The sequence below is a fragment of the Panthera tigris genome, chromosome A3 (genome assembly GCF_018350195.1).
Source record: "Panthera tigris isolate Pti1 chromosome A3, P.tigris_Pti1_mat1.1, whole genome shotgun sequence".
NCBI classification, from domain to species: Eukaryota; Metazoa; Chordata; class Mammalia; order Carnivora; family Felidae; genus Panthera; species Panthera tigris.
The window spans coordinates 112,265,140-112,283,916 of record NC_056662.1 but is presented as its reverse complement, the minus strand read 5'-3'; the positions used below and the strand labels follow the sequence as shown (position 1 = coordinate 112,283,916).

Below are 18,777 nucleotides of genomic sequence, written 5' to 3'. Positions count from 1 at the left end.
GACAGAGAGAGAGAGAGAGCAAACAGGGGAGGGACAGAGATAGAGGGAGACACAGAATCTGAAGCAGGCTCCAGGCTCTGAGCTGTCAGCACAGAGCCCGACGCGGGGCTCAAACTCACGGACCGCGAGATCATGACTGAGCCAGAGCTGGACACTTAACCGACTGAGCCACCCAGGTGCCCCAGAAGACTCACTTATTTTAAATTGCTGTATCTATTTGGGGTGAATTTGCACCCCATGATTTATGTTAAATTCTAAGGCTTGTGATCATGTTCACCTTGACCATATCAATGTAAACCCATTCTGAACCTTTTTCATTAGTTATATAATGATACGGTTCAGGAGATTGTGGAGCATATTGACTGTATTGTGAATTCAAACAAATGTACTATGTTTTTTTAAGTTTATGTATTTATTTTGAGGTGGGTAGAAGCAGAGAAAGAGGGAGAAAGAGAACATCCCAAGCAGGCTCCGTGCCCTCAGCGCGGAGCCCAACTCGGGGCTCAATCCTACGAGTGGTGAGATCATGACCTGAGTTGAAATCAAGAGTTGGACACTTAACCAAGTGAGTCACCCAGGCCAAACATACTGTATTTTAAGCAAGGAAATTGTATGCACTATTAAATTATCAACCAACCTACCACTTGGCCTTTACTAGACCAGAGTGACTATCAAAGCAATAAATTTTAATTTTTGCTTGGCAAATCAATTTCACTGCCATGTTCTTTCCCCTCCTTCCTTCCTTCCTTCTCTCCAAATGTTACACAAAAATAAGGTAATATTTGGGCACCAATGCTCTTGGAATTTATGGTAATCTCTTATCCCACCCCCCCCACCCCGCTGCTTCAGAAGTATGTCATGCTCTGTCCCTACAGTCATCTGTTTTCTTTTCTGCATATTTCTTCCCAGTGACAGCTTTGCTTCTCCCTGCTTCCAACAGTGATTAGCTCACAAACTACCTTATGGTTGAGTCCAAAGGCTTTGCCCAAAGGGACACACAACTGGCAGAAACAGCAAAAAGAAAGTGTCCCTGTTTCAACATTAATAGGAAAACTTTTACCACAGCACCAATTACAACTTCTTTAGTTACTATGACATCAGATTTTAGTCTTGACAAAACTGATAAAGCTCTAGGCATTTATTATTGGATAGTCTCGGGATCCTTTATTTCCCCCTTCATTACATGGAAACTAGCACTGTTTTATTTTAGGTGCTTGGCAGTGACAAAATACCAATAGAGGTCAAAGCCAAATCCAGTGAAGGAAGGCAATCTGGTTTAGATTTTCCCACTGAACTTCACCAAGGCTGGGCTTCTCCTGCGAGATAGTCTGAACTGTTTGATTTCTGCCAGCATTATTGTAATTTCGCAAAGTAACTCTAATATTATTGTTTACTGACAATAGTCTAAGTAAAAATAAACTACTGGTGAACACAATTCAATTTTAATGACCTTAATGGGAAAGTTTTATTTCTATCCCACTAAGTATTCTTGTTCCTTCAAAGAATGGTTAACTTTTATGTCTTATTTTTATAATGTAGAACTCCTTCCTAAACTTCAACCATCTTTTCAGTGTTTCAACTAGAATTTAATGTTAAAGTTTATTTTATTATTTATTTTTGTGGCAGGGAGAGGCAGAGAGAGAGGGAGACAGAGAATAAAAGTAGGCTCTGTGCTGTCAGCACAGAACCCGACACAGGGCTTGATCCCACGAACCATGAGATCATGACCTGAGCTGAAATAGTCAGACACTTAACCAACTGAGTCACCCAGGCACCCCATCCTACTACAGTCAGAGGTCCATCCTTTACCTGCGTCCTTTCAATTCATTCTTCCAGGAGTTCTCATTCATTTTCATTAGTATGATACAATTCAAGTCCAAGGAACACAGTTCCCCACCGTGTGGTCGTCACCTAGCACTTCTACACGTTGTGAACAAAGCCAGGCTTTTATTAAAGGTATCTATAAGGCATTTAGGTGCAGTACATTCAGCTTGAACAAAAATATGCAGATCTTTGTTGCATTTTGTTTGACGACTTTGGCTTGGGATTCCTCTGTATTGTATACACTGAAATTCTTTGTAGGTGACTACAATAAAAAAAATGTATTTTCTTCTACTTGCAAAACCCAAATAGTGGAAGAAAGCTGCACATTACCTTTCCCCATGAGGACTTTGACTTTTTCCCCTAATGCCTTTTGAGAGAATCTATCATTAATTTTAGATTAGGAGCACAGAGCCTCTCTGTTCCCATAAAATGTTTTAATGCTTCATTTCTAGAGATGGGCTATATGGGGAGCTCTGTGAAGCTGTTCTTTGTGAGAAGTAAAATACTTCCTCACAAAAAGAAAAGTAACGTTTCTGGTGAACAATGGAAGCCTGGCAGATGTACTTGGTGTTTGAATCAGAGTTCTTGCTTTGCACATGGGAGCATGGTTTGCTCCTAGAAACATACTACCCTGTGTCTGGCCATTTCTTGCCAACGTCAGCCTGTGTCCCCTTTAGCCGCTTCACTACACTGCAGCTGTTATATCCTGACCACCATGGACTTCTTTCATCCTTTCTGCCATTACAACAGGGCCATTCACTCCTCACTTTCTGTCTCTTTTTTAAAGAAATCTTTTCCTCCCCCTCTCTGCCTGGGAATGTATATGCTCTTGCTTTTCCCTCACCAGATCTTGCTGAGCTCATTGTTTAGCCTATTCTTTCTAATATACAGGACTTTGCATTAAGGCTACAAATGAACAAGAAATGGCTGGGTCCAAAAACAACAAATCACTAAACAAAAGCAGGGAATGGGACTTTTTTTTTTTTCATCTAGAGACTTAATTTCTTCACGTTTTCTTTGGTTTCATCTTTTTTTTTTTAATGGTTATTTATTTAGTTTGAAGTGGGGAGGGGCAGAGAGAGAGAGAGAGAGAGAGAGAGAATCCCAAGCAGCCTCCGCGCTGTCATCGCAGAGACCAATGCAGGGCTCGATCTCACAGACTGTGAGATCATGACCTGAGCCAAAATCAAGAGTCAGATGCTTAACTGACTGACTGAGCCACCCACATGCCCCTGGTTTCACCTTATTGCAGGCAACTTGTAATTTTCAAACATTCATATTAGTAAAGTTGGCTTTGACTTGATCCATTTTTATCAAGACTACCCCAAATGAGAGAGAGCTTTTGTCTCTCCCTTAAATACCATCAGCTTGTTTTTTCACTGCTTTTGCTTCTTCAGCTGGCTTCTCCACAGCAATAGGGAAATTAATGTGTCTTCTTAACATTGTATGTAAAAACTCTTCGAGTCTTCTAAAAGTTTTTTAAATGTTTATTTTTAAGAGAGAGTGCATGCACGTGTGCACAAGCAGGGGAGGGGCAGAGAGAGAGAGAGAGAGAGAAAGGGAGACACAGAATCTGAAGCAGGCTCCAACCTCCAGGCTGTCAGTGCACAGCCCAATGTGGGGCTCAAACCCCCAAACCATGAGATCATGACCTGAGCCGAAGTCTGACGCTTTGGCACTCCATCTTCTAGTCTTCTAAATAGGAGTCACCAGCATAAAAAGGATTTAGAAGTTTTCCTTATTCTTAGGTAAAACAAAATCAGTTGTCTAATCCTGTTCATTTTTATTTTTTTAATCAAAGTATAATGGACCAGTTTCAGGTTACCACATAATGATTCAATATTTGTATACATTATGCAATGATCACCACAGTAAGTCGAGTTAACGTCTGCCATCAAACATATTTGTAAAATTTTAGTTTTTATTCTGCTAAAACTCCCGAGTTCTACTCTTTTAGCAACTTTCAAATACACATCACAGGGGCGCCTGGATGGCTTAGGCAGGTGAGCATCTGACTTCGGCTCAGGTCATGACCTTGCAGTTTGTGGGTTCAAACCCCGCATCCAGCTCTGAGCTGACAACTCAGCTTCAGATTCTGTGTCTCCCTCTCTCTCTGCCCTTGCCCACTTGCACTCTGTCTCTCAAAAATGAATAAATGTTCAAAAATTTTTTTTCAAATACACATTACAGTGTCATTAACTATAGTCACCAAATCCTTTTTAGAAGGTGGGATATTAGTAAGGAGAATAATTTTATAGGCCACTGCTTCTCATACTTCAGTGAGCACCAGAATCACCTGGGGTTAAGACAGTTGCTGGGCCCTGCCCCTGAGAGTCTGATCCCTGTGCTACTGAGTCTACTGGTCATTAGACAGCACGTGCAGCACGCCGAGTAGCCCCTCCTATCAAGAGATTCTCTAGCTTCTCCTGGATTGCTTCTCAAAGTGTTCCCCTAACACAAAGAACAAATTGTTGATAGTAAGTGTGGAACGACTGACAGAAAATGATAGATAATCAATAGGTAACTAATAGAATCATGTGATGGATCTTAAGTAATAGCAGTTTTTAAAATTTTGTCGTTGGGGAGCCTGGATGGCTCAGTCGATTAAGCGTCTGACTTTGGCTCGGGTCGTGATCTCACGATTCGTGGGTTCAAGCCCTGCATCAGGCTCTGTGCTGACAGCTCGGAGCCTGGAGCCTGCTTCGGATTCTGTGTCTCCTTCTCACTCTCTGCCCTGCCCTTGCTCATGCTCTCTCAAAAATAATAATAAAATAAACATTAAAAAATTAAAAAACAATAAAGTTCTGTTGTTAAAATTAATAAGTTTTTACAGCAGGGGTGCACACTACAAAAAATAAAAGGGCACTAAATATGTATATCACAAACTGATCTGTCCCCACATTCCAGATCCACACTCCCACTTTGCCAAATCAACCGTGTTTAAGTATCTTGTTTGAGTATCTGAATTTCACATTTTGAAAGAAGTTGAGAACTGCCCTCCACATAGTTTGTGCCAGTTTATACTTCCATCAGCTGTTATGGGGATGCTTATTCCTCCACACTTGAATGGTATTAGGCAATACCAAAATTTTGACCTGTCCGTCTGATATGTGAAAAGCAATATCTAATTTTTATCTTATGTTGTATGTAATCATGAGAGAAGTTAAACATCTTTCAGTTGCAAAACCGTGGATAATCTTTAATACAGATGGGCGACCAGTCTATAAACTCAACTTCATAATTTCTTTTAAGCAAAAGTGTGTGCTTTTCTTGTTCACCTGTTGATAACTTCCTTTTGTTGAACCTTGCCTCCAAAAGTATTTCAACTACTTTTGAATAAAAAGAAATAAGTTTGGTGACCCCTGTGGTCTGCCCTATCCCTCATTTCCCCCAGGAAATTCTATTTATAAGCCATTCCTTTGGGAAATGAACGAGGTGACACATGTTTGCTGATGGTATTTTATACAGAAAATGATACATCTCCAAACCCAAGCTTTCCTTATGGAAAATGTCAATTTAGCGAAGTGTAGATGATAGGAAATTAAACTTTGACTCTGGTACCATTACGAACGCTGAATTTTCCTCAGCTTGTTTATTGGTATTCACTTGAAAGAAACACATACACACACACACACACACACACACACACACACACACACACCTCAGACTTTTTGAAATCAAATGCATTTCCTGCCTTCTTCTTTCCTCAGTGCTCTTACGACCAGCCTATTTATAGCCCAGAAAAGGAAAAAGCTCCACTGGAGGCAGGAAAACTAAGTTCAGAAAGAATAGGAGGAAGTGTGCCTGCCATTTAGCCAAACAACCTTTAATTCATTGAGCTCAAAGCCCAGCAGCTTCACTGTCGTTGTTAGGCGTAAACAGCTTGCAAATTTGAATTTTTTTTCTCTCCCCACTTTTGACCAGCACTGGGGCATTGAAGGTGATGGCAGTGTTTCAGAAGCCAGAACAGAAATCTCTAGGTGTTTGCACACAGGGAAGAGAAACTTGTTAGGGGTTGGTGAAGTGGAAAGAGAAAATTCAAGAGAGGAATGAGCTTGATATGATTCCACGTCTGTGAGTTAAGGTAAGTGTCATTTTTAAGACTGTCCATTGTTATGTCTATAAGGGATATCATAAGCAATGGAAGTAGCCAGAGACAGTATATATGCTTTGAAGGCAGGTCCTCATGAAAAGCTCATAAGCTTATTTATATTTCTGAAGAAATATAGAAATCAGTCTCAGTTATGACATATTCAGTCTTTAACAATGATATATATTTTTTTGAAATAGTATTTGTTTCCTTAAGATAGCTTTATCTCCATTAAGCTTTCTTCAGTTTCGTGATCACCAGGGGATTAAATAGTATAAATACTTTTGCTGAAGATCATTTTTGAAAAATGATTTCTAGGATTTGTCTGTTTATTCTCTTCAAAGTGCTGATTAATGATCATGTACCATTTCTTTGATCAATACTGGTTTAGAATATATTTAAATCAGCTCTCAAACTTGAGAAAAGTTACTTAACTAAAAGTTAAATTTTGTAGAAAAGTAAGTGAAGATAAAGTTGTTGTTGTTGTTGTTGTTGTTGTTGTTGTTGTTGTTGTTTTCAACACAAAGCTTCTTCTCTGGGACATTCATTTTCAGACAAAGGAGGACTTTCTAGAAGCACCAAAACAACACTGAACAGCTATGGTGATAGAAACTGTTCACCATAATTTATTTACATTTAAGTTAGGATTTCAAAACATTCAATTAGCAGGCATTTTCTGAGTGACCTGAAAAATGCCACTAGCTTTGGAAGTGGAAAGGTGGAAAGGTTAAATCCAAGAACAGTTGATGCTGCCCACAAAAACTTGGAAAGCTCCTAGGGACATTCCGAATTCTTTTAACATTCCTTGCCATCAGACAAGCACATTTGTTGAAATGATGCACCATATTTGCATCCACCACTGATAACTACCCCCCATTTGTGTCCTGCAGTAACTTGATTGATGTCACAATGACAACAAAGGGATACGTCTCTAGTGGTCTGTTGAAAAGAAAGAGCAGAAGGAAACGTTGGCTGTTATTTTGGCTTATCCCAGTTCGAGACTGGTATGTTTAGAATCTGTTGCAAGAAGATAGCAAAGCTGGAAGCCAGAAAAAGCTGAGCCAGCCAGATTGTAACTGGTGCAAGGAGCCAAGACGTGGCTGTGGCTCCTTGTGGGCTTGACTGGCTGTTCTCCTTCCTAGGAGAGTTTAAGCGTTATTAGTATTTTTTTTTTCTGTTTAGAAAAATTACAATCCATTCCTTGGAAACTGTAGCAAAGTGTAGTATTCTTGAATAGAGAGAACCAGTTTTCTTAGTTGCTCTGAAACCATAAAAATAAAGACAGAAATAACATAAATCTGGGTAAATATGATCGATCTGAAGAAACAAGTAAAACAAACTCTTAGCACTTGTTTCCAAGACACTCCAGTGCCACATAGTCAGTTCTGCATCCATTGTATTTTTTGCACCAAGTGAAATCCAGGGTAATCTGATTAATTTCCACTCCACGTGAGACTAGTGATAGAGGTGCTGCTTACAGTGGTCCTGGTTTCTGTGAGTGTTGAACTCCCTGCCCTTACAGTTTCAAAACAACTTTTTCATTTGAAAAATGTATATTTTTCTTTTTTTAAAACATATTTTTAATGTTTATTTATTCTTAAAGAGAGAGAGACAGCACAAGCAGGGGAGGGGCAGCGAGAGAGACACACAGAATCTGAAGTAGGGTCCAGGCTCTGAGCTGTCAGCACAGAGCCCAATGCGGGGCTCAAGCTCATGAACCGGGAGATGATGAAACTGAGTCGAAGTCGGTCGCTCAACCGACTGAGCCACCTAGGCACTCCCAAAATGTGTATTTTTCACTTGTATATTTACATTTTGAGAATAGAAATGTTTTAAATACGATCGAAGATTTAACTAATAGAGACAATTAGGAGTTATGTGTTTTATTCTAAGAACATATTTTTTTTTCACTTTGAGAAGTCTTATGCTTGGTCATTGGTTTCTGGATGCCCGCAGATGGTCATAAATGTGTTCCTGCAATGCCAGTTATTTAAAATAGATTTGGGGGGGACTGTTTAATAGTTTCACCAGTTTCTTGATTTTTTTTCAAGCTCCTGAGTGTATTTTATGTTAGAGTTAGCTAATTTTGAAAACAAAATTAGGAGCTTTTTTTTTTTTTTTTTTTTTTTTAGCTTTTCTATTAATCAAATAGAAATCCGTTGCTTGGTTTCCAGCATGACTCTTATTTACTGTGTGTTAATAGGTGACGTTATCAAGCCACCTCTGGCCCTCACATTTAAATATAAGTGAAATCAGATTACTGAAGAGATAGTGTGAAGTGGTGACAAATTGACATGTCACCATGTGTAACCCATGACTTGTAGGATGCGTTGAAATGGAGTGTGGGGCGAAGCATGCCAAGGTCAGGCAGCTGGACCCACCTGGCCTGATGCTGTGGGGATGGGGGGGTTGCATATTGGTTTTAGTGTGTCTGGGAGCACCTCAAATCCAGGTAAGTGGCCTCTGGAGGTTTTCTTTCTCCTCTGCCCTCATCCCTTCATGCCCTATGTTACAGGTTTACAGCAGCCCCACACCACACAAGCATATTTATGAAGTTTTCCTACTTGCACTGCAAACTTTACCTTTGATAACTCAACATTTACTCAGAGAAATGGAATTCTATAGGACACAAAGCATCTTATACCAAATTAATGATTAATATTAACCAAATTAGGGGCGCCTGGGTGGCTCAGTCGGTTGAGCGTCCGACTTCGGCTCAGGTCATGATCTCGCGGTCCATGGGTTCGAGCCCCGCGTCGGGCTCTGTGCTGACCGCTCAGAGCCTGGAGCCTGTTTCAGATTCTGTGTCTCCCTCTTTCTCTGACCCTCCCTTGTTCATGCTCTCTCTCTCTGTCTCAAAAATAAATAAATGTTAAAAAAAAATTAACCAAATTAGTGATGTACATAGTGGGTACCAGTAAGGAGGTTCTCCTGACTCAGGCAGGTTTCACGGAGGTATGAGGTTGAGCTGACCTCGCAGGCAGAAGATCTGATGTACTGTGAGAAATAAGTGTCCGAGACGAGATTGGAACTGTGTACGTGGGCAGGGATGGGAATATTCTTGGTGTGCCCAAGGAATAGGGTTGTCAGATGAAAAACAGGATTCCCAGTTACATGTGAATTTCAGACAAACAACAAACTTTTTTTGAGTGTAAGTATCTCCGATTGCACTGGTGTGTATGAAGCCTACTGCATGGGACTTACTTATTCAAAAATATTGTTTGTTGTTTATCTAACATTCACAAGTAACTGGGTGTCCTCTGTTTTCATTTCCTAAATCTGGCAACCATACCAGGGAGCTGTGTGTCAACAGCTTGACATAAGCAGGGGCAATAAGCATAAGGGGCAAGAGAGAAGCGTCTGGAGGAGGTTGGGGTCAGACTGTGGTGGGACTGTAATGCCAGACAGAGGGGTGCAGAATCTAATTTGAATCCCCTGGGAAGCCAGTGAGGGGCTTTGAAGAAGGAAATGACATCAGTGAGATCTGCCCATTCAAGGCAGGACCTGGTGGGTCAAACAGAGCAGGTTTCTGATGCCTGGTGACAACAGAGAGAAGGAAACCAGATGGAGACACATTAGAGAACAAATCAACATGTTTTGTAAACTAATTGGCTATGGTTATAGGAAGAGAGGAAGTGTTACAGAGGATGTTATGTTTTACTGTCTATTCTAAGAAATAGCCAATCAGAGAGGTAGCAGCAGGTCAGGGAGTTAGCGGGGAAGATGAGGATTTTGGTTTCAGGCCTATTAAATTTGATGCTGTGATGGCATAGTCAGGTGGAAAGAGTAAGTGAACAGCTGGAAATGGGAAACAGCTTAAGAGGGAGGTGAGAAGCAGAAGAGATAACGGCCAGCATTTCCTTTTCTGCTAAGCCTTTCATGTCCAGTGTCTTGTTGAATGCTTACAACCACCCATGGGCAGGTTGTATCACTGGCCTCATTTTATGAATGAGGAAACTGCAGCTCAGAAAGGTTAAGTAACACGTTCACCACCAGCTAGCTAGTGAGAGACAGGTAGAGAATGGAACGCAAGTGTGTAAGAGGCCAAAGCCCACATGCCTGCTAATTCCCATGGAGAACAAGGAGGATCTGCTCTGGATTCATTTTTTGCATCTGCAGAGATCTAAAGGAACCAACTTTCCATGCTGTTATCTGATTATTATTATTTTTTTTTTTTTTTTGAGAGGGAGAGAGAATGCATGAAGAGGGGAGAGGGGTAGAGGGAGAGAGAGAATCTTAATCAGCTTCCACACTCAGTGTGGAGCCCTCCGCAGAGCTCTGTCCCACAGCCCAGGGTCATGACCTGAGCTGAAATCAAGAGTTGAATGTTCAACCAACTGAGCCACCCAGACGCCCCACTGTCACCTGAGTTTTAACTGGATTCCTGGTCTTCAATTTTTTCTAAGTGTGGTAGCTCTCAGAGTTATGCACCTTTTAGTTAATCTCCCCGAGGAAAAGGGAGGAGGTTATACTCAGATTTTTGTGTTTATTTATTTGCACATTTATTTCCAAAATTGGTTTTCCCTTCAGTGCCTCATTTTTTACTTTTCGTCACCTACCTGGTGAATTAAAGATTATGCTGCAAACAGGCCAGAGAATGTTGAACTCCTTACTCTATCCTGGGTTGCCCTCTAGTGGCTGCCTTAGGTAACGACGCTCAGGCCAGGCAGGGACCACGCAGGCAGCCCCTGCTCCTTAGGAAACTAATAGTTGAGAGAATCACTGCAGAATCATCTGTGGGTTCCTCAGTGGTTTGGAGGCTAGTTGTGCTAGGAGGTTCTGGAAAAGGACTTCGTGGCATTACGTACCCCCTTCCAGCTGGCTGGCCTGAAGGGCATTTTGAATAGACCAGTGTTACATTTATCTTAAACTTTGTAATCATTAAAAAAAAAATCACTTTTTTATCTTGTTAGGAAGGCACATATTATCAAGTTTGGCTATTAAATAGCTTTGAATGCACCTATGTGATTTTGTTGTTAATAAATTTTCCTTTTATTCCAAATATTTACTTCAAGATACACAATATAGTTTTTAGTCAAAAGTGAATAATCTGTCTTTGAGGAATACAGCCTAAGGAAATATTCATAGATCCAGACAAAACTGAATATAAAAGAATGCTTACCTATTTGTAATGGACAAATTTTGGACAAATATACAGTAAAACCTTGGCTTGCAAGCATAATTTGTTCCGGAAACATGCTTGTAGTGCAAAGCGATTGTTTATCAAAGCGAATTTCAAGAACCGTTGGCACAGTTGTGATCATGTGATGTTTGGCGTCCCATACTACTCGTATTTCGAGACATCATTTGTTTATCAAGTTAAACTTATTAGAAATGTTGGCTCGTCTTGCGGAACACTCGCAGAAAAAGTTACTCGCATTCCAAGGTTTTATTGTACAAAAAAAAAAATAAGGAAATTGTTGAGTAGTATTCCACAATGTGGAATTTCATATAGGCATCAAATTACATTAAAATATTTAATGTTTATACTAAATGCTAAGTGAAAAAGAGAAGGCAAAAAAAGTATATACATGGTATGATCTCACTTTCTTAAGAAATATATATGTTTACATGAAAAAGCTGAGAGCTGAGCATTTATATACCAAAATATTAACAATAGAAGTCTCTAGTTGGTGGGATAATGGGGATTTTTATTTTCTACTTGTTTCCAGGATAAGCATGTTCCCCAAGATAAGCATGTACTACTCTTATAATCGGGAACAAAAAAACAGTTGTGTTTTGAAAAAGCGGAGAGCTGAGTGCCAGTGTTCTGATTTCTTGCTGTCATGGCTGACAATCATGTAGGTGCTAATTCAGCTCCATTTACGGCCTCTCTGCCCAGTCAAGAGCTGTATCCTGTTTGGGACAGCATAATTCATTGTAATGGAAAAGATGATGATGCACTAGCCTGGTCTATGACTTCACTATATTCATCAGCAACAGGAAACAAAGACACACACTTTTTTTTCATAATTGTTTTAGTAATAATTGACAATTGGAGGAAATGAATGGCAGAAAACAATTATGGGCAGACAAGATGGTCAGCAGATCAGACTGGGAAATGCAAAGGGGCCAGTCTCAGTTTTGTTCCTACAACGATTTCAGAACATTACAAAGATATTATTGTTTTGTTTTCAATCCACTCCTGAAATCACTGTTGTTTTTACCAGCAGTTACACAATTCTTTGCTGGCAGCAGTGACCCCCCCCCAATATGTTTTTGATTCAGTAATCCGGTAATCACACATCAAGGATTTGGAACTGAATTTTTTATGTATATCGATACTCAGGGCCAGTGTGAACTTCTCCCTGTGTGTGTCCACTAATAACGCTCCTTTTTAATAAGCTGGCCATTTGTGGCCCATACATGAAATTTTAAACACTTCATTTTCTATTAAACTTTAAAATATCAAATCCATATTTCTCTTTTCCGTGAAATGATCCCTAGTCTTCATTTGAACAGCAGGGGGTTGGGGGTGGGGGTGGGGAACAAACAACCAAAACTCAAAATAAGTGAATTCATGATTCACTCTCTGGTGGAATGAGCACAATTAGTAACCGCTGAGCTGAAAATGAAGGCTGCATTCTCAACTAGGAAAGAGCTAAGTAAGGCAGGTGTTACATACACTGTGGTAACATTTCTCCACCCTAGTGGCTTCTGTCTGTGAGCATAACTTAACTGTCCTGCTGGGCACTGTTAAAATTCTTAGCATGGGGGAACTACACATGCAGGGCGTGCTTTAACCTGTACTCCAAGTCATATTCTTCTCAGATTAGCCTGATTTGGAGTAAAATTCTGCAGCAGCTCTCGCTTCCAATCTTAAAAACCTCTCACTGGTCATGCTCTTTGTTGTGGAGACCTCTAGACCGGTGCTGCCCCATAGGAATATAATGTGAGCCACAACTGTCATGCTATGTTTTCCAGTTGCCACATTACAAAGATAAAAAGAAACGGAATTAATTTTTTAAATATAGTTTATTTTACCCAATATACCAAAACATTATCATTTTGACACGCAATCAATATAAAAGGCTATTACTGAGGTAGTCTACATTTTCTTTTTTCGGTACTAAGTCCTTGACATCCAGTGTGTACTTTGCATGTGTCTCAGTTCAGACAAGGCTCATCTTACATGCTGAATGGAGTCAGGTGCCTGGTGGCCACTGTAGTAGACAGTGGGAATCTAAACAGAAGACCTATAGTGCAGCCACAGTAATGTAAATGGCATCTGAAATTTGGGCTGTGAGATCCCACTGTCTGTCCAGGACTCAGCCTTCTCCTCTGTGATGTACTAGCAAGCCACTCGAACAGGGATCATCTGCAACGGAATAGTTGAATAACTGAAGAGCAAGAAAAGATGGCCAGTTTTTGACTTTTTGCCTATTAGATCCAACTATTTTCCCTGTTAGAACAATCCAGCTGTTCGTTTAGACTGTGTCTGTAATGGATTCCTCAGTTGAGGGTAGATAGGGGTAATAGAGGTTTTTAAAAACTCCCAATTTTTGAAATCTGGACTATGTAATTGTTAAGAAACTTTATTTTATAACAATGTTTTCAAGTGAAGTTAGGCATAGGAATAGATTCCATTACACAGCCTAAAACTAACTTCCAGAAAGCATTATGAACATCGTGTTTCTAATAATGCATGCAACTTAGCACAAAGAAAGAAATCTTTAGTAATACACACACATACACACACACACACACACGCACATACGCACTCACACACACACACTCCTAACATTGTGATTGCTTGCTGATGTCTATTGTGCATTCTGCCTTGTCTTATTTGAAGAGAAGGAAGTATGCTTCAACAATCTTGTATAACTACTATGCCCTGGGGACTCTCATGCCAGTCAGCTGGAGCGATAAAGATAGCTCTGTGTGCTAAATGTAGGGATCCAAAAATAGAACTAGTGGAAGTGGATAAAACTACAAGACATTGTAGGTTCTTGTGGCCCCACCAATGGCAGGAACCTGGACACAAGAGCCCCAGAAGTCCTGGCGGCAAGTTCCAGCTCCCTAGAACGATCGTCGTTTGGGTTCATTGCTTATTCCGGGAGGGTTTGTTTAGGAAAGCCAGATTTAAAGCAGTCAGAAAACTCTAAAATCAAATGTACATGATGACCATCCATCGATTTACAAATTGGTAGTGCTCCAAAAGCTTGTTTGTAAGAATTTTCTTGGCCTTCGGAAGTAACTTTCCATTTTCCCCATAGAAACAAAGTCATAAATAGTGACTGGGTATGTGCACCTAAAATAACATATATTCTCAATGAAATCGTTGCAATGTATTTACTATATATTTGCAATGTATTACATTAAGTAATTCTTCTTTATTAATCATTATTATTTTATGAATACATGTTAGTTCAATTATTACAAGGCATTACAATTTTTTTTGAATGCTTATTTATTTTTGAGAGAGACAGAGCACAAGCAGGGAAGGGTCAGAGAGAGAGGGAGACACAGAATCCGAAACTGGCTCCAGACTCTGAGCTGTCAGCACAGAGCCCATGGCAGGGCTCGAACTCGTGAACCGTGGGATCATGACCTGAGCCGAAGTCGGACACTTAACCGAGTGAGACACCCAGGCTCCCCTATTCCTATGCATTTTAGTGAAATAAAATTATTGTATCACTTCTACGTTACTATATCATACATTAATAATATGTTAATAATTACACTACATTAATCCATAAATAGTATATGAATAATTAAAACAAAAAATATGCTGAATTAACTCAGAGTCACCTTACATCCAAAACACTGAGCACTGGAAGAGGAGCTAGCAAATGTCTGGTGTTGCACCAGGCTCGGGAACAAGCATCAAAGATATATCCTACTTATTTTGTCCCTTAATGTTGGTAGGAAAGCAAATTCACCAAGGAAGAATGAGGAAATAGATGGAATTCTTTACTAAGGAGCGTGCCTTACCTATGAGACTCTTAGGGGGAGAAAGCCTTTACATTTGTATGTCTAAACTTAGGATTTGTCTTCTCCTTAAGGAAGAAGTACCCCTAGCAATGCTTTTAGTGCGGAGCCATAATTAGGATCCTTTCTCACTCCCAAATAGGGTGAGATTTTCCTGAGTAACATTTGGCCAAGAGGGAAGGTGGAGAGGAAGGCCACAGTGAAAGAGAATATGTGGGCACATGATACAGAGATTCGTGCACAAATGCCCCGTTCTCCTGCAGGGAAAGAAAGGCAGAGAAGGATGGACTCAACTTTGGATGGTTCTCTGTGCTTTTCCATGAAGCCTTCAGGGTGGGAAACAGGAGGGGAGGGAGGGGTGTGCAGGTGGTCTTTGCGTATTGGGTACGATTTCCAACTCAGTTTTTTGTATCTTCGTGAGTGCCATGAACTCTTGGATTCTGTGGATACCATTCTCTTTCTAATCACCAGTAAATGAAGAGCAGGTGGTGAAGTCAGGCATTAACTGGCCTTTAGGCAAGGTCAAGAAGTCTGGGCTGAATGGGGCCACTAGTTGGCTTGACAAATCAGCAAGAGAATTCAAGGGCATGTGGGTCAGTTGACATTATGTATGTAGCTCAAGAACAGGAGTCTGGGCCAGGAGAACAATGGATTCCTATGACTTCTCTCTTTCGGAACACCTTCCAATAATTCCTTCTGGCTGCGAACTGGGGCTGTCTCTCTGGTAACGGAAGGCAACTAACAGAGATCAAGGCATGTTGTGCCACAGGCTGCTCAAAGAGGCATGCTACATCTGGGGCACGCACATCTGTGTTCTCTGTATCCCAAACTATCCCTACCCCTCCCGACGGATGAGCCCATCCTTCTTCGAAATCCTTTCTCTCAATTTATTTTGCTTCTAGGACATTTTCTTTAAAACATCCATGATTTGGGGGCACCTGGGTGGCTCAGTTGGTTAAATGTCTGACTCTTGATTTCCAGCCTTAGGTCATGATCTCACGATTTTGTGAGTTCTAGCCCCACGCTGGGCTTTGTACTGACAATGCAGAGCCTGCTTGGGATTCTCTGTCTGCCTCTCTCTCTGTCCCTCCCCTGCTCATGCTTTCTCTCTTTCTCTCTCAATAAATAAATAAACAAACAAATAAATAAAGCAAGCAAGCAAGCAAGCATCTATGATTTTTCTTTGCTCTGAGAACTACGACTCAGACTACCTAAATCCACTGCCCACACTAGGTACTCATTTGAACTCTCAAATTCCACTGCTGAAATTCTCAGCATGTATTCTGGCACATACCACCTTCGTTTTCTCATTTCTCTTTCAAAGTTTTAAACACATAAAATCAGATACTCTGTCCTCAATCCCATTACACTGAAAATATAATGTCAGAAACTTTCTGACTGATGTGGGAAATGATCTCTTCCCATTTTTATTCCTCTTGATCCCTGTACCATTTAATATCCTACGATTTTCCTCTGTTGAAATCTGAGATGCCACATTGTTCCCGATTTCTTCCAATCTTGATAAGGGTTTTTTTTTTTTTTTCTGCCCTCCATTGTAGCTGTTTACCAGGGGTCCTTGTCATCTGTGTTTGTCTAAATCCTTTCTCCCTCAGAGATCTTATTCATGGCTTCCATCTGTAAATAACTCTGAACTTGCTTATCTAACTCTGAGGGAATTTTAGCCTCCATTCTAGGTGCAGGTCTCTGTCTGTCTGTTTCTACTTGATGTTCCATCATCGTTTCAAACTTAGCACGTCCAAAACAAAAACCCTACCCTGTTTCCCTTATCTACCCGGCCTCCCTGTGTTCTTTCCTTTGATGGTGACATCATCCCATCTGGGTTGGAACCATTTTTCCTCTAACTTGTTCTTCACCTCCAGGTAACCCCATAAGTAGATCATCCTTCCTGTTAAATGTGTCTCATATTCCATTCCTCCCTTCCTGTCACTACTGCTTCCATTCTTGTTTGTTTGTTTGTTTGTTTGTTTTTACCTCAATCAAGGACTCTGTGAGCAGCCATCCAGCTGATTTCCTTCCCTCAGGCTCTCCCCTTCCCTCACACCCACCTCTCCATACTCCTGGGAGAATACTCTGTCTTGGAGAGTGTTAGGACTTTGTTAACAATTGTTAAGTAGACCCCTGTTGCTGGATGGTGAACAAAACGGAAGTCCATACCAGAAACTGAAATAGATTTACTACTCACAGGTCCTGGAGGAGGCACTCTGCATACCTTGAGGGTCTACACGGGGAGGTCAAGGTAGGGTACAGGTACAGGACGAGGGCACATGCCTTTATTAGAGTCTGTGAGTGGAATGCTTTGGGGTTCCTGGGCTATGGCCAGATTGGTCGATTCAAACCAAAAAGAGTTTGGTAAGCTCCACCGGGGTCTTACCTAAGGGTAGCACGAGGGAAGGCCCTGGGAGGCTGGGGGGACTGTTTATCACAAGGGTCATTAGGGAAGTCCTGTTAGGAACTTACATGTACCTGTGACTCTGCAGGATATTATCCCCTCACATGAGGGGCTAGTGCCTGTGTAAGGTCCGCAGGCCACTTGGCCAAACAAAATGGATGCTGAGGCAGCAACACCGTGGAGTAACTTAGCTAAATTCCTGACAGAAGCCTGCAAACTGCCTGTGGTCTTAGACAAGCTTCAGTGAATGGAAATTCACTCAACGTAGCTATACTGGTTTTAAGAAAAATATGTCCTGGAAGCACCAGAAGTGAAGTTGAGAACGGCAAGGACCTCCCTCCAGAAACCAGGTGATCAGGGCCTGAGGCCGTGACTGCTGGAACCTGATGGGTTTTGCCATTCCTCAGAGGCTCTGCTCTCCTGGCCCTCTTGCTTTTCCTGTCTCACTGAGCACAGGAGGAAGGAGGATGTCCATCACCTCCTCAGTTTGAAGGTCCTTTTTGTTCAAGCACCGATAGAAATGGATAGATCTCCTGCTTTGAATTCCCAATTCTCTTGAGAAAGAATCTAATAATCAGACTGACCTAAACCTGCTTCAGGTGTATCAGTTCCTTGTCTGGTCATTTATGACCTTGAGAGAGGAGGCACGGTAGTAGTCCTGAGGACGGGGACAGTTTTCAGAAGAGAGGCTTGTGCTATGTAAACCATCTCTTACACATCTGGCCTTCGGATGTAATAGAGCATTTTATTTTATTATTTTACTTCTCTCTGCCAGGTCCTAACCAATAATGTGTCTCCTAACTTTGCCTAAACATGTCGTGTGTTTTCCCTCTCTGCAGATTTCCCTGTGCTGATCTAGGCAGCTCAGGTTCCACCACATCCCTTTTTTTCTCTCAATCCAAATCCTGCAGGCTTCCAGATGTGGTACCCATCTGCCATTTTTAACAAAGCCATCAGCAGTCTTCAGGGACCTTGACCTCTTCAGAAATGCTATAACACACTGTCTATCTAATATATTGAATCACAGGATGTTTGGTATATTTGGGATATTTCATTTTTTCAGTCATTTTATGCCTCCCTAGTTAATTTTCCAGGAGTTTCTCCTCTCATCAATTTAATTATAAATTCCATGAGGTATAAGTCATATGAGGGTCACTGGATACCATCTTTCTGCAGGTTATCACACATGTACATGAAAAGGAAGTTTAAGAATGGTGTGATGACAGTCGATCTTATTTTTCTTTGTGCTTTTCTGTACTTTGCAAATTGTTTGTGGTGAACATACATGAGTTTTGAAATCACACACGTACAAAGAACATAAGTCACTTTTTGAAAACTGCAACTATTCCAAATAGGATCAAGTCAACCCCCTGTGATACCTTGACATAAACTTGGGTTATCGTACTTTTCTAAGTTGGGTTGTATAAATAATCCTGTGAATTAAGGAAGTTGCCTGGGAAGAAGAATAGTTTTGAAATCTGGAGCATAAGACTGGGAAGGGTGGCCAAGGTAGAGAGCC

At 40.9% G+C, this 18,777-nt stretch overlaps 1 protein-coding gene across 2 annotated transcripts in view; it reads left to right on the top strand.

Moving 5' to 3' along the window:
• Nucleotides 1-5,752: 5,752 nt before the first annotated feature.
• The window catches only part of RASGRP3 (RAS guanyl releasing protein 3), a 106,710-nt gene continuing 93,685 nt past the window's right edge, over nt 5,753-18,777 (top strand). For both annotated transcript variants that reach the window (XM_007082431.3, XM_007082428.3), the window contains exon 1: nt 5,753-5,908. The gene's annotated coding sequence lies outside the window, so the exon portion shown is untranslated. The remainder of the gene's footprint in view (nt 5,909-18,777) is intronic.